Here is an 11,585-nt window from a genome sequence, read left to right as displayed (position 1 = left end):
TAAAAAAGAATGCACATTGAATCAAGATCTTACAAGAAGCTTCAGCCCACCTGAGACATTAAAAGTGAAAGAGAATAAAGGTTTTTATTTCTGTCTTAATTGTGTAGGTTGTAGAAACAAAGTGGGAACAACTAAACCTACAAAAGAATTTAAATCAAACCAAAGCATGAATATACCATAAAAGACAAAATAACATGGTCCTGCCCACATATTACTAAATACTGGTCTGAAGTCTTTGACTTCACCAATAAGGTCCTTAACACTCGCCTTACCCCGGACCCTACCTTGGCGTTATTTCATATTGTTCCCTCTTCTATTCCCCCCTACGTCTTAGGCCACATTCTAATTGCTACTCGCACTAACCTGGCCCAGCTCTGGAAACAACCTGTGCATCCCACTTTAATACCAGTTATCCACAAAACAAATCACCACTACCTTATGGAGACTGAATATATCCCCCACAACAACATTGCTTCCCCCTGGAAGAATTGGTCCCTGTGGCAGCAGTTTGTCACTGTTGGCGAGGGATCTCATCACTTTCACAACCTATCTTCAAATGATCACTCTTACTGTAATTTAATTGAACAACCGGATAGTGAGTAACGAGTCAGTATGTCTACTTCCTGAATTCCCTTCCCAAAATTATTATAGTTCTGCACCTCTCCCTTCTCAACTCAGGTTTTCACTAGGTTTTATATATGTACCTTCCCCCTCTCTTTTCCTCTTTAACAGCCCCTCCTTATTGTGCTATAAAATATGTAAACCTATGTGTTATTACTGTTACATCTCTGTGCTCCTCGCACCAAAAAATTATGATTTCTGCTACTGCATGTATACTTGCTGGGTGTACCATGTCCCTTTCCCCTTTGGATGTTTCTCTTGACTTCTATCTAGATTATGGACGTATATGCATGTTGAATTTACTTTATGCTCCCTGCCCCCCACCCTTCCCTCCTGCACCCCTCTATTTCTACCTCTTTGATATGCTGTATGATGTACTGCTTATTCCCCTCTTTATTTTTGTACCCCATAAAACTGTTATCTTTTTTTCAATAAAAATTATTGTTGTTAAAAAAAAATAACATGTGAAAGTGAAGGAGTAGTTTATTTATTGGAATGTCCATGTGGCATCCAATACATGGTACAAACTAAAATAAAGCTGAAAATTTTAGTGGGAGAACATATAAACAACATTAAAAAAGGAATGACCACCCACAGTGTTACACAACATTTTTTGGAATGTCATCATAAGGGCAGAAATTTGTAGAGATACAAAAAGTAAATCAGGATTGGAGAGGAGGAAGTATTGTGGACTCTGAAAAAAAATGAAACATGCTGGATCTACGCTCTAAAAACCCTACACCAATGGGTATGAACGTTGATTTTGAATTGAACCCTTTCCTTTAATATATCATACACATAAGCACATTACTTACATTACTTTCTACAGTTTTATTTTTATTTTTTTTATTTTATTTAAAGTACAGATTTTCAAAAAGCTAAGTCTTTTATGACATGCAGTTCCCACTATTCTAAAGGACTTCCTGTTACTGGACATGCGTTTTTTTTTTTATTATATACATATAAAGTTTGATTTGAATATGACCCTTAAATAAGGATCAGGGAACATTATGCTTTCATCCTCGAAAAAGTAGCACTCAGCTACAAAACGCATTTTAGCCAGGAATGGACCCATCACAGGCATTGTCTCCACGAACTGAGTCTGCACCCATCAGCGGCGTCTGATATTACCAACAGTACTTAAGATAGGGACGTGATGAGCCCAGACCAAGCCCCAGACACTGAGCTAACTGAAAACAGACCCGGAGGAACCGCGTGATTAGCACTAACAGGCAGAGTAAGTAGCAATAGCATACTTTTCTGTCAAATGAAAAGTGACAGGTAACCATGCCTTCTCGACACCTACTCTCAGCCTACTCTCTGCCCAGACCCCACCCCCATCACCGCCCATAACACCCCCCCGACACTCCCTGTTTTACACCCATTTTTAATATAAATTGAATATAAATGTCATCATTTGATATCAGTTTTTTCATTAGTCATAGGCCGATCACAAAAGTATCTTGCAAGATGTGTTTTGTCAGATAAGACTCATAGGTTTGAAATAAAGCCACAGTATGTCACACAGTACTGCAATTCGAAAAAAATGGGTGAAAAAAAGCATATTACATTTTAGCAAGACCTGTTGTTTAAGATAAGAAATAGGCCACACGACCTCCCCAGTGCCTTTGTGCAAAATTAACACTTTGATATTACACATATTAAATAATATGTTGGTTTAGTCTTGGACAGCTTTGATAATCCGCGCCAGTATTCAGTGTGCTTAGTTATTATTTATACAGCTTAACTGTAAGACAGTTAATTATAAAGCACTTAATTACAAGACACAGCATTTTGTGTTTTAAAATGACTTTTTTTCTTCTTTTTAACAAGTCATTGGTGATGGGGGAGAGTGAGACTTGCTGTTTAAGATAAGAGCTAGGCTACACAACCTCCCTGCATTTGGTGTTAATAATATTATATGTAGAGATCATTAGGTCAGCTATTTGTAACTTGTCCATTTAAAACAAGTTTTTTTTTTCTTATATTCACCAAATCAGCATTTTGTGTTTTAAAATGGCTTTTTTTCCCTTCTTTTTAACAAGTCACTAGTGCTGGGGGTATAGCAAGAACTGTTGTTTAAGATAAGAAATAGGCCACATGACCTCCCCAGTGCCTTTGTGCAAAATTAACACTTTGATATTACACATATTAAATAATATGTTGGTTTAGTCTTGGACAGCTTTGATAAACTGTGCCAGTATTCAGTGTGCTTAGTTATTATTTATACATCTTAGCTGTAAGACAGTTAATTATAGAGATGAGCGGGTTCGGTTTCTCTGAATCCGAACCCGCCCGAACTTCATGTTTTTTTTCACGGGTCCGAGCGACTCGGATCTTCCCGCCTTGCTCGGTTAACCCGAGCGCGCCCGAACGTCATCATGACGCTGTCGGATTCTCGCGAGGCTCGGATTCTATCGCGAGACTCGGATTCTATATAAGGAGCCGCGCGTCGCCGCCATTTTCACACGTGCATTGAGATTGATAGGGAGAGGACGTGGCTGGCGTCCTCTCCATTTAGATTAGGGTTGAGAGAGAGAGAGAGAGATTGACCTGAGGCTGTGATACTGTAGAAGAGAGTGCAGAGTTTAGTGACTGACGACCACAGTGACCACCAGACAGTGCAGTTGTTTGTTTTATTTAATATATCCGTTCTCTGCCTGAAAAAAACGATACACACAGTGACTCAGTCACATACCATATCTGTGTGCACTGCTCAGCCCAGTGTGCTGCATCAATGTATATATATATCTGACTGTGCTCAGCTCACACAGCTTATAATTGTGGGGGAGACTGGGGAGCACTGCAGTGCCAGTTATAGGTTATAGCAGGAGCCAGGAGTACATAATATTATATTAAAATTAAACAGTGCACACTTTTGCTGCAGGAGTGCCACTGCCAGTGTGACTAGTGACCAGTGACCTGACCACCAGTATATATAATATTAGTAGTATACTATCTCTTTATCAACCAGTCTATATTAGCAGCAGACACAGTACAGTGCGGTAGTTCACGGCTGTGGCTACCTCTGTGTCGGCACTCGGCAGCCCGTCCATAATTGTATATACCACCTAACCGTGGTTTTTTTTTCTTTCTTTATAGTCATACTAGTTACGAGTATACTATCTCTTTATCAACCAGTCTATATTAGCAGCAGACACAGTACAGTGCGGTAGTTCACGGCTGTGGCTACCTCTGTGTCGGCACTCGGCAGCCCGTCCATAATTGTATATACCACCTAACCGTGGTTTTTTTTTCTTTCTTTATACATACATACTAGTTACGAGTATACTATCTCTTTATCAACCAGTCTATATTAGCAGCAGACACAGTACAGTGCGGTAGTTCACGGCTGTGGCTACCTCTGTGTCGGCACTCGGCAGCCCGTCCATAATTGTATATACCACCTAACCGTGGTTTTTTTTTCTTTCTTTATACATACATACTAGTTACGAGTATACTATCTCTTTATCAACCAGTCTATATTAGCAGCAGACACAGTACAGTGCGGTAGTTCACGGCTGTGGCTACCTCTGTGTCGGCACTCGGCAGCCCGTCCATAATTGTATATACCACCTAACCGTGGTTTTTCTTTCTTTCTTTATACATACATACTAGTTACGAGTATACTATCTCTTTATCAACCAGTCTATATATTAGCAGCAGACACAGTACAGTGCGGTAGTTCACGGCTGTGGCTACCTCTGTGTCGGCACTCGGCAGCCCGTCCATAATTGTATATACCACCTAACCGTGGTTTTTTTTCTTTCTTTATACATACATACTAGTTACGAGTATACTATCTCTTTATCAACCAGTCTATATATTAGCAGCAGACACAGTACAGTGCGGTAGTTCACGGCTGTGGCTACCTCTGTGTCGGCACTCGGCAGCCCGTCCATAATTGTATATACCACCTAACCGTGGTTTTTTTTTCTTTCTTTATACATACATACTAGTTACGAGTATACTATCTCTTTATCAACCAGTCTATATTAGCAGCAGACACAGTACAGTGCGGTAGTTCACGGCTGTGGCTACCTCTGTGTCGGCACTCGGCAGCCCGTCCATAATTGTATATACCACCTAACCGTGGTTTTTTTTTCTTTCTTTATACATACATACTAGTTACGAGTATACTATCTCTTTATCAACCAGTCTATATATTAGCAGCAGACACAGTACAGTGCGGTAGTTCACGGCTGTGGCTACCTCTGTGTCGGCACTCGGCAGCCCGTCCATAATTGTATATACCACCTAACCGTGGTTTTTTTTTCTTTCTTTATAGTCATACTAGTTACGAGTATACTATCTCTTTATCAACCAGTCTATATTAGCAGCAGACACAGTACAGTGCGGTAGTTCACGGCTGTGGCTACCTCTGTGTCGGCACTCGGCAGCCCGTCCATAATTGTATATACCACCTAACCGTGGTTTTTTTTCTTTCTTTATACATACATACTAGTTACGAGTATACTATCTCTTTATCAACCAGTCTATATTAGCAGCAGACACAGTACAGTGCGGTAGTTCACGGCTGTGGCTACCTCTGTGTCGGCACTCGGCAGCCCGTCCATAATTGTATATACCACCTAACCGTGGTTTTTTTTTCTTTCTTTATACATACATACTAGTTACGAGTATACTATCTCTTTATCAACCAGTCTATATATTAGCAGCAGACACAGTACAGTGCGGTAGTTCACGGCTGTGGCTACCTCTGTGTCGGCACTCGGCAGCCCGTCCATAATTGTATATACCACCTAACCGTGGTTTTTTTTCTTTCTTTATACATACATACTAGTTACGAGTATACTATCTCTTTATCAACCAGTCTATATATTAGCAGCAGACACAGTACAGTGCGGTAGTTCACGGCTGTGGCTACCTCTGTGTCGGCACTCGGCAGCCCGTCCATAATTGTATATACCACCTAACCGTGGTTTTTTTTTCTTTCTTTATACATACATACTAGTTACGAGTATACTATCTCTTTATCAACCAGTCTATATTAGCAGCAGACACAGTACAGTGCGGTAGTTCACGGCTGTGGCTACCTCTGTGTCGGCACTCGGCAGCCCGTCCATAATTGTATATACCACCTAACCGTGGTTTTTTTTTCTTTCTTTATACATACATACTAGTTACGAGTATACTATCTCTTTATCAACCAGTCTATATATTAGCAGCAGACACAGTACAGTGCGGTAGTTCACGGCTGTGGCTACCTCTGTGTCGGCACTCGGCAGCCCGTCCATAATTGTATATACCACCTAACCGTGGTTTTTTTTTCTTTCTTTATAGTCATACTAGTTACGAGTATACTATCTCTTTATCAACCAGTCTATATTAGCAGCAGACACAGTACAGTGCGGTAGTTCACGGCTGTGGCTACCTCTGTGTCGGCACTCGGCAGCCCGTCCATAATTGTATATACCACCTAACCGTGGTTTTTTTTCTTTCTTTATACATACATACTAGTTACGAGTATACTATCTCTTTATCAACCAGTCTATATTAGCAGCAGACACAGTACAGTGCGGTAGTTCACGGCTGTGGCTACCTCTGTGTCGGCACTCGGCAGCCCGTCCATAATTGTATATACCACCTAACCGTGGTTTTTTTTTCTTTCTTTATACATACATACTAGTTACGAGTATACTATCTCTTTATCAACCAGTCTATATATTAGCAGCAGACACAGTACAGTGCGGTAGTTCACGGCTGTGGCTACCTCTGTGTCGGCACTCGGCAGCCCGTCCATAATTGTATATACCACCTAACCGTGGGTTTTTTTTCTTTCTTTATACATACATACTAGTTACGAGTATACTATCTCTTTATCAACCAGTCTATATATTAGCAGCAGACACAGTACAGTGCGGTAGTTCACGGCTGTGGCTACCTCTGTGTCGGCACTCGGCAGCCCGTCCATAATTGTATATACCACCTAACCGTGGTTTTTCTTTCTTTCTTTATACATACATACTAGTTACGAGTATACTATCTCTTTATCAACCAGTCTATATTAGCAGCAGACACAGTACAGTACGGTAGTTCACGGCTGTGGCTACCTCTGTGTCTGCACTCGGCAGGCAGTCCATAATTGTATACTAGTATCCATCTCCATTGTTTACCTGAGGTGCCTTTTAGTTGTGCCTATTAAAATATGGAGAACAAAAATGTTGAGGTTCCAAAATTAGGGAAAGATCAAGATCCACTTCCACCTCGTGCTGAAGCTGCTGCCACTAGTCATGGCCGAGACGATGAAATGCCAGCAACGTCGTCTGCCAAGGCCGATGCCCAATGTCATAGTACAGAGCATGTCAAATCCAAAACACCAAATATCAGTAAAAAAAGGACTCCAAAACCTAAAATAAAATTGTCGGAGGAGAAGCGTAAACTTGCCAATATGCCATTTACGACACGGAGTGGCAAGGAACGGCTGAGGCCCTGGCCTATGTTCATGGCTAGTGGTTCAGCTTCACATGAGGATGGAAGCACTCAGCCTCTCGCTAGAAAAATGAAAAGACTCAAGCTGGCAAAAGCAGCACAGCAAAGAACTGTGCATTCTTCGAAATCCCAAATCCACAAGGAGAGTCCAATTGTGTCGGTTGCGATGCCTGACCTTCCCAACACTGGACCTGAAGAGCATGCGCCTTCCACCATTTGCACGCCCCCTGCAAGTGCTGGAAGGAGCACCCGCAGTCCAGTTCCTGATAGTCAGATTGAAGATGTCAGTGTTGAAGTACACCAGGATGAGGAGGATATGGGTGTTGCTGGCGCTGGGGAGGAAATTGACCAGGAGGATTCTGATGGTGAGGTGGTTTGTTTAAGTCAGGCACCCGGGGAGACACCTGTTGTCCGTGGGAGGAATATGGCCGTTGACATGCCAGGTGAAAATACCAAAAAAATCAGCTCTTCGGTGTGGAGGTATTTCACCAGAAATGCGGACAACAGGTGTCAAGCCGTGTGTTCCCTTTGTCAAGCTGTAATAAGTAGGGGTAAGGACGTTAACCACCTCGGAACATCCTCCCTTATACGTCACCTGCAGCGCATTCATAATAAGTCAGTGACAAGTTCAAAAACTTTGGGTGACAGCGGAAGCAGTCCACTGACCAGTAAATCCCTTCCTCTTGTAACCAAGCTCACGCAAACCACCCCACCAACTCCCTCAGTGTCAATTTCCTCCTTCCCCAGGAATGCCAATAGTCCTGCAGGCCATGTCACTGGCAATTCTGACGAGTCCTCTCCTGCCTGGGATTCCTCCGATGCATCCTTGCGTGTAACGCCTACTGCTGCTGGCGCTGCTGTTGTTGCCGCTGGGAGTCGATGGTCATCCCAGAGGGGAAGTCGTACGCCCACTTGTACTACTTCCAGTAAGCAATTGACTGTTCAACAGTCCTTTGCGAGGAAGATGAAATATCACAGCAGTCATCCTACTGCAAAGCGGATAACTGAGGCCTTGACAACTATGTTGGTGTTAGACGTGCGTCCGGTATCCGCCGTTAGTTCACAGGGAACTAGACAATTTATTGAGGCAGTGTGCCCCCGTTACCAAATACCATCTAGGTTCCACTTCTCTAGGCAGGCGATACCGAGAATGTACACGGACGTCAGAAAAAGACTCACCAGTGTCCTAAAAAATGCAGTTGTACCCAATGTCCACTTAACCACGGACATGTGGACAAGTGGAGCAGGGCAGGGTCAGGACTATATGACTGTGACAGCCCACTGGGTAGATGTATGGACTCCCGCCGCAAGAACAGCAGCGGCGGCACCAGTAGCAGCATCTCACAAACGCCAACTCTTTCCTAGGCAGGCTACGCTTTGTATCACCGCTTTCCAGAATACGCACACAGCTGAAAACCTCTTACGGCAACTGAGGAAGATCATCGCGGAATGGCTTACCCCAATTGGACTCTCCTGTGGATTTGTGGCATCGGACAACGCCAGCAATATTGTGTGTGCATTAAATATGGGCAAATTCCAGCACGTCCCATGTTTTGCACATACCTTGAATTTGGTGGTGCAGAATTTTTTAAAAAACGACAGGGGCGTGCAAGAGATGCTGCGGTGGCCAGAAGAATTGCGGGACACTTTCGGCGTACAGGCACCACGTACAGAAGACTGGAGCACCACCAAAAACTACTGAACCTGCCCTGCCATCATCTGAAGCAAGAAGTGGTAACGAGGTGGAATTCAACCCTCTATATGCTTCAGAGGTTGGAGGAGCAGCAAAAGGCCATTCAAGCCTATACAATTGAGCACGATATAGTAGGTGGAATGCACCTGTCTCAAGCGCAGTGGAGAATGATTTCAACGTTGTGCAAGGTTCTGATGCCCTTTGAACTTGCCACACGTGAAGTCAGTTCAGACACTGCCAGCCTGAGTCAGGTCATTCCCCTCATCAGGCTTTTGCAGAAGAAGCTGGAGACATTAAATGGAGGAGCTAACACGGAGCGAATCCGCTAGGCATGTGGGACTTGTGGATGGAGCCCTTAATTCGCTTAACAAGGATTCACGGGTGGTCAATCTGTTGAAATCAGAGCACTACATTTTGGCCACCGTGCTCGATCCTAGATTTAAAGCCTACCTTGGATCTCTCTTTCCAGCAGACACAAGTCTGCTGGGGTTGAAAGACCTGCTGGTGACAAAATTGTCAAGTCAAGCGGAACGCGACCTGTCAACATCTCCTCCTTCACATTCTCCCGCAACTGGGGGTGCGAGGAAAAGGCTCAGAATTCCGAGCCCACCCGCTGGCGGTGATGCAGGGCAGTCTGGAGCGACTGCTGATGCTGACATCTGGTCCGGACTGAAGGACCTGACAACGATTACGGACATGTCGTCTACTGTCACTGCATATGATTCTCTCAACATTGATAGAATGGTGGAGGATTATATGAGTGACCGCATCCAAGTAGGCACGTCACACAGTCCGTACTTATACTGGCAGGAAAAAGAGGCAATTTGGAGGCCCTTGCACAAACTGGCTTTATTCTACCTAAGTTGCCCTCCCACAAGTGTGTACTCCGAAAGAGTGTTTAGTGCCGCCGCTCACCTTGTCAGCAATCGGCGTACGAGGTTACATCCAGAAAATGTGGAGAAGATGATGTTCATTAAAATGAATTATAATCAATTCCTCCGCGGAGACATTGACCAGCAGCAATTGCCTCCACAAAGTACACAGGGAGCTGAGATGGTGGATTCCAGTGGGGACGAATTGATAATCTGTGAGGAGGGGGATGTACACGGTGATATATCGGAGGGTGATGATGAGGTGGACATCTTGCCTCTGTAGAGCCAGTTTGTGCAAGGAGAGATTAATTGCTTCTTTTTTGGGGGGGTCCAAACCAACCCGTCATATCAGTCACAGTCGTGTGGCAGACCCTGTCACTGAAATGATGGGTTGGTTAAAGTGTGCATGTCCTGTTTTGTTTATACAACATAAGGGTGGGTGGGAGGGCCCAAGGACAATTCCATCTTGCACCTCTTTTTTCTTTTCTTTTTCTTTGCATCATGTGCTGATTGGGGAGGGTTTTTTGGAAGGGACATCCTGCGTGACACTGCAGTGCCACTCCTAAATGGGCCCGGTGTTTGTGTCGGCCACTAGGGTCGCTAATCTTACTCACACAGTCAGCTACCTCATTGCGCCTCTTTTTTTCTTTGTGTCATGTGCTGTTTGGGGAGGGTTTTTTGGAAGGGACATCCTGCGTGACACTGCAGTGCCACTCCTAGATGGGCCCGGTGTTTGTGTCGGCCACTAGGGTCGCTAATCTTACTCACACAGCTACCTCATTGCGCCTCTTTTTTTCTTTGCGTCATGTGCTGTTTGGGGAGGGATTTTTGGAAGGGACATCCTGCGTGACACTGCAGTGCCACTCCTAGATGGGCCCGGTGTTTGTGTCGGCCACTAGGGTCGCTAATCTTACTCACACAGCTACCTCATTGCGCCTCTTTTTTTCTTTGCGTCATGTGCTGTTTGGGGAGGGTTTTTTGGAAGGGACATCCTGTGTGACACTGCAGTGCCACTCCTAGATGGGCCCGGTGTTTGTGTCGGCCACTAGGGTCGCTAATCTTACTCACACAGCTACCTCATTGCGCCTCTTTTTTTCTTTGCGTCATGTGCTGTTTGGGGAGGGTTTTTTGGAAGGGACATCCTGCGTGACACTGCAGTGCCACTCCTAGATGGGCCCGGTGTTTGTGTCGGCCACTAGGGTCGCTTATCTTACTCACACAGCGACCTCGGTGCAAATTTTAGGACTAAAAATAATATTGTGAGGTGTGAGGTATTCAGAATAGACTGAAAATGAGTGTAAATTATGGTTTTTGAGGTTAATAATACTTTGGGATCAAAATGACCCCCAAATTCTATGATTTAAGCTGTTTTTTAGTGTTTTTTGAAAAAAACACCCGAATCCAAAACACACCCGAATCCGACAAAAAAAATTCGGTGAGGTTTTGCCAAAACGCGTTCGAACCCAAAACACGGCCGCGGAACCGAACCCAAAACCAAAACACAAAACCCGAAAAATTTCAGGCGCTCATCTCTAGTTAATTATAAAGCACTTGATAAAAAATAATACAAGATTAGAAGTACTTGACATTTTTTTTACTCATAGGTTTGAAAAAAGCCACAGTATGTCACACAGCACTGCTATTCGAAAAAAATAGCACGGCATCTTGATAAAATTCTCTCTTGCAAATGTATTTTTATTTTTATGTTTAAAGCATATTACATTTTTTCTGACAGCCAAACGACTGCAGTACACAACATTTTTTGGGCAGCGTGCTGTTGCTAATAATAATAATATTCTGTTTTACACGGTGATACATGTAACATACTCCATTCGGTGTTAATAATATTATATGTAGAGATCAATTAGGTCAGATATTTGTAACTTGTCCATTTAAAATAAGGTGTTTTTTTCTTACATTCACCGAATCATTGTTGTGTGGATCAT

This window comes from Pseudophryne corroboree, chromosome 10 (assembly GCF_028390025.1).
Source record: "Pseudophryne corroboree isolate aPseCor3 chromosome 10, aPseCor3.hap2, whole genome shotgun sequence".
Taxonomy (NCBI): Eukaryota; Metazoa; Chordata; class Amphibia; order Anura; family Myobatrachidae; genus Pseudophryne; species Pseudophryne corroboree.
This window is presented reverse-complemented; position numbering follows the sequence as displayed.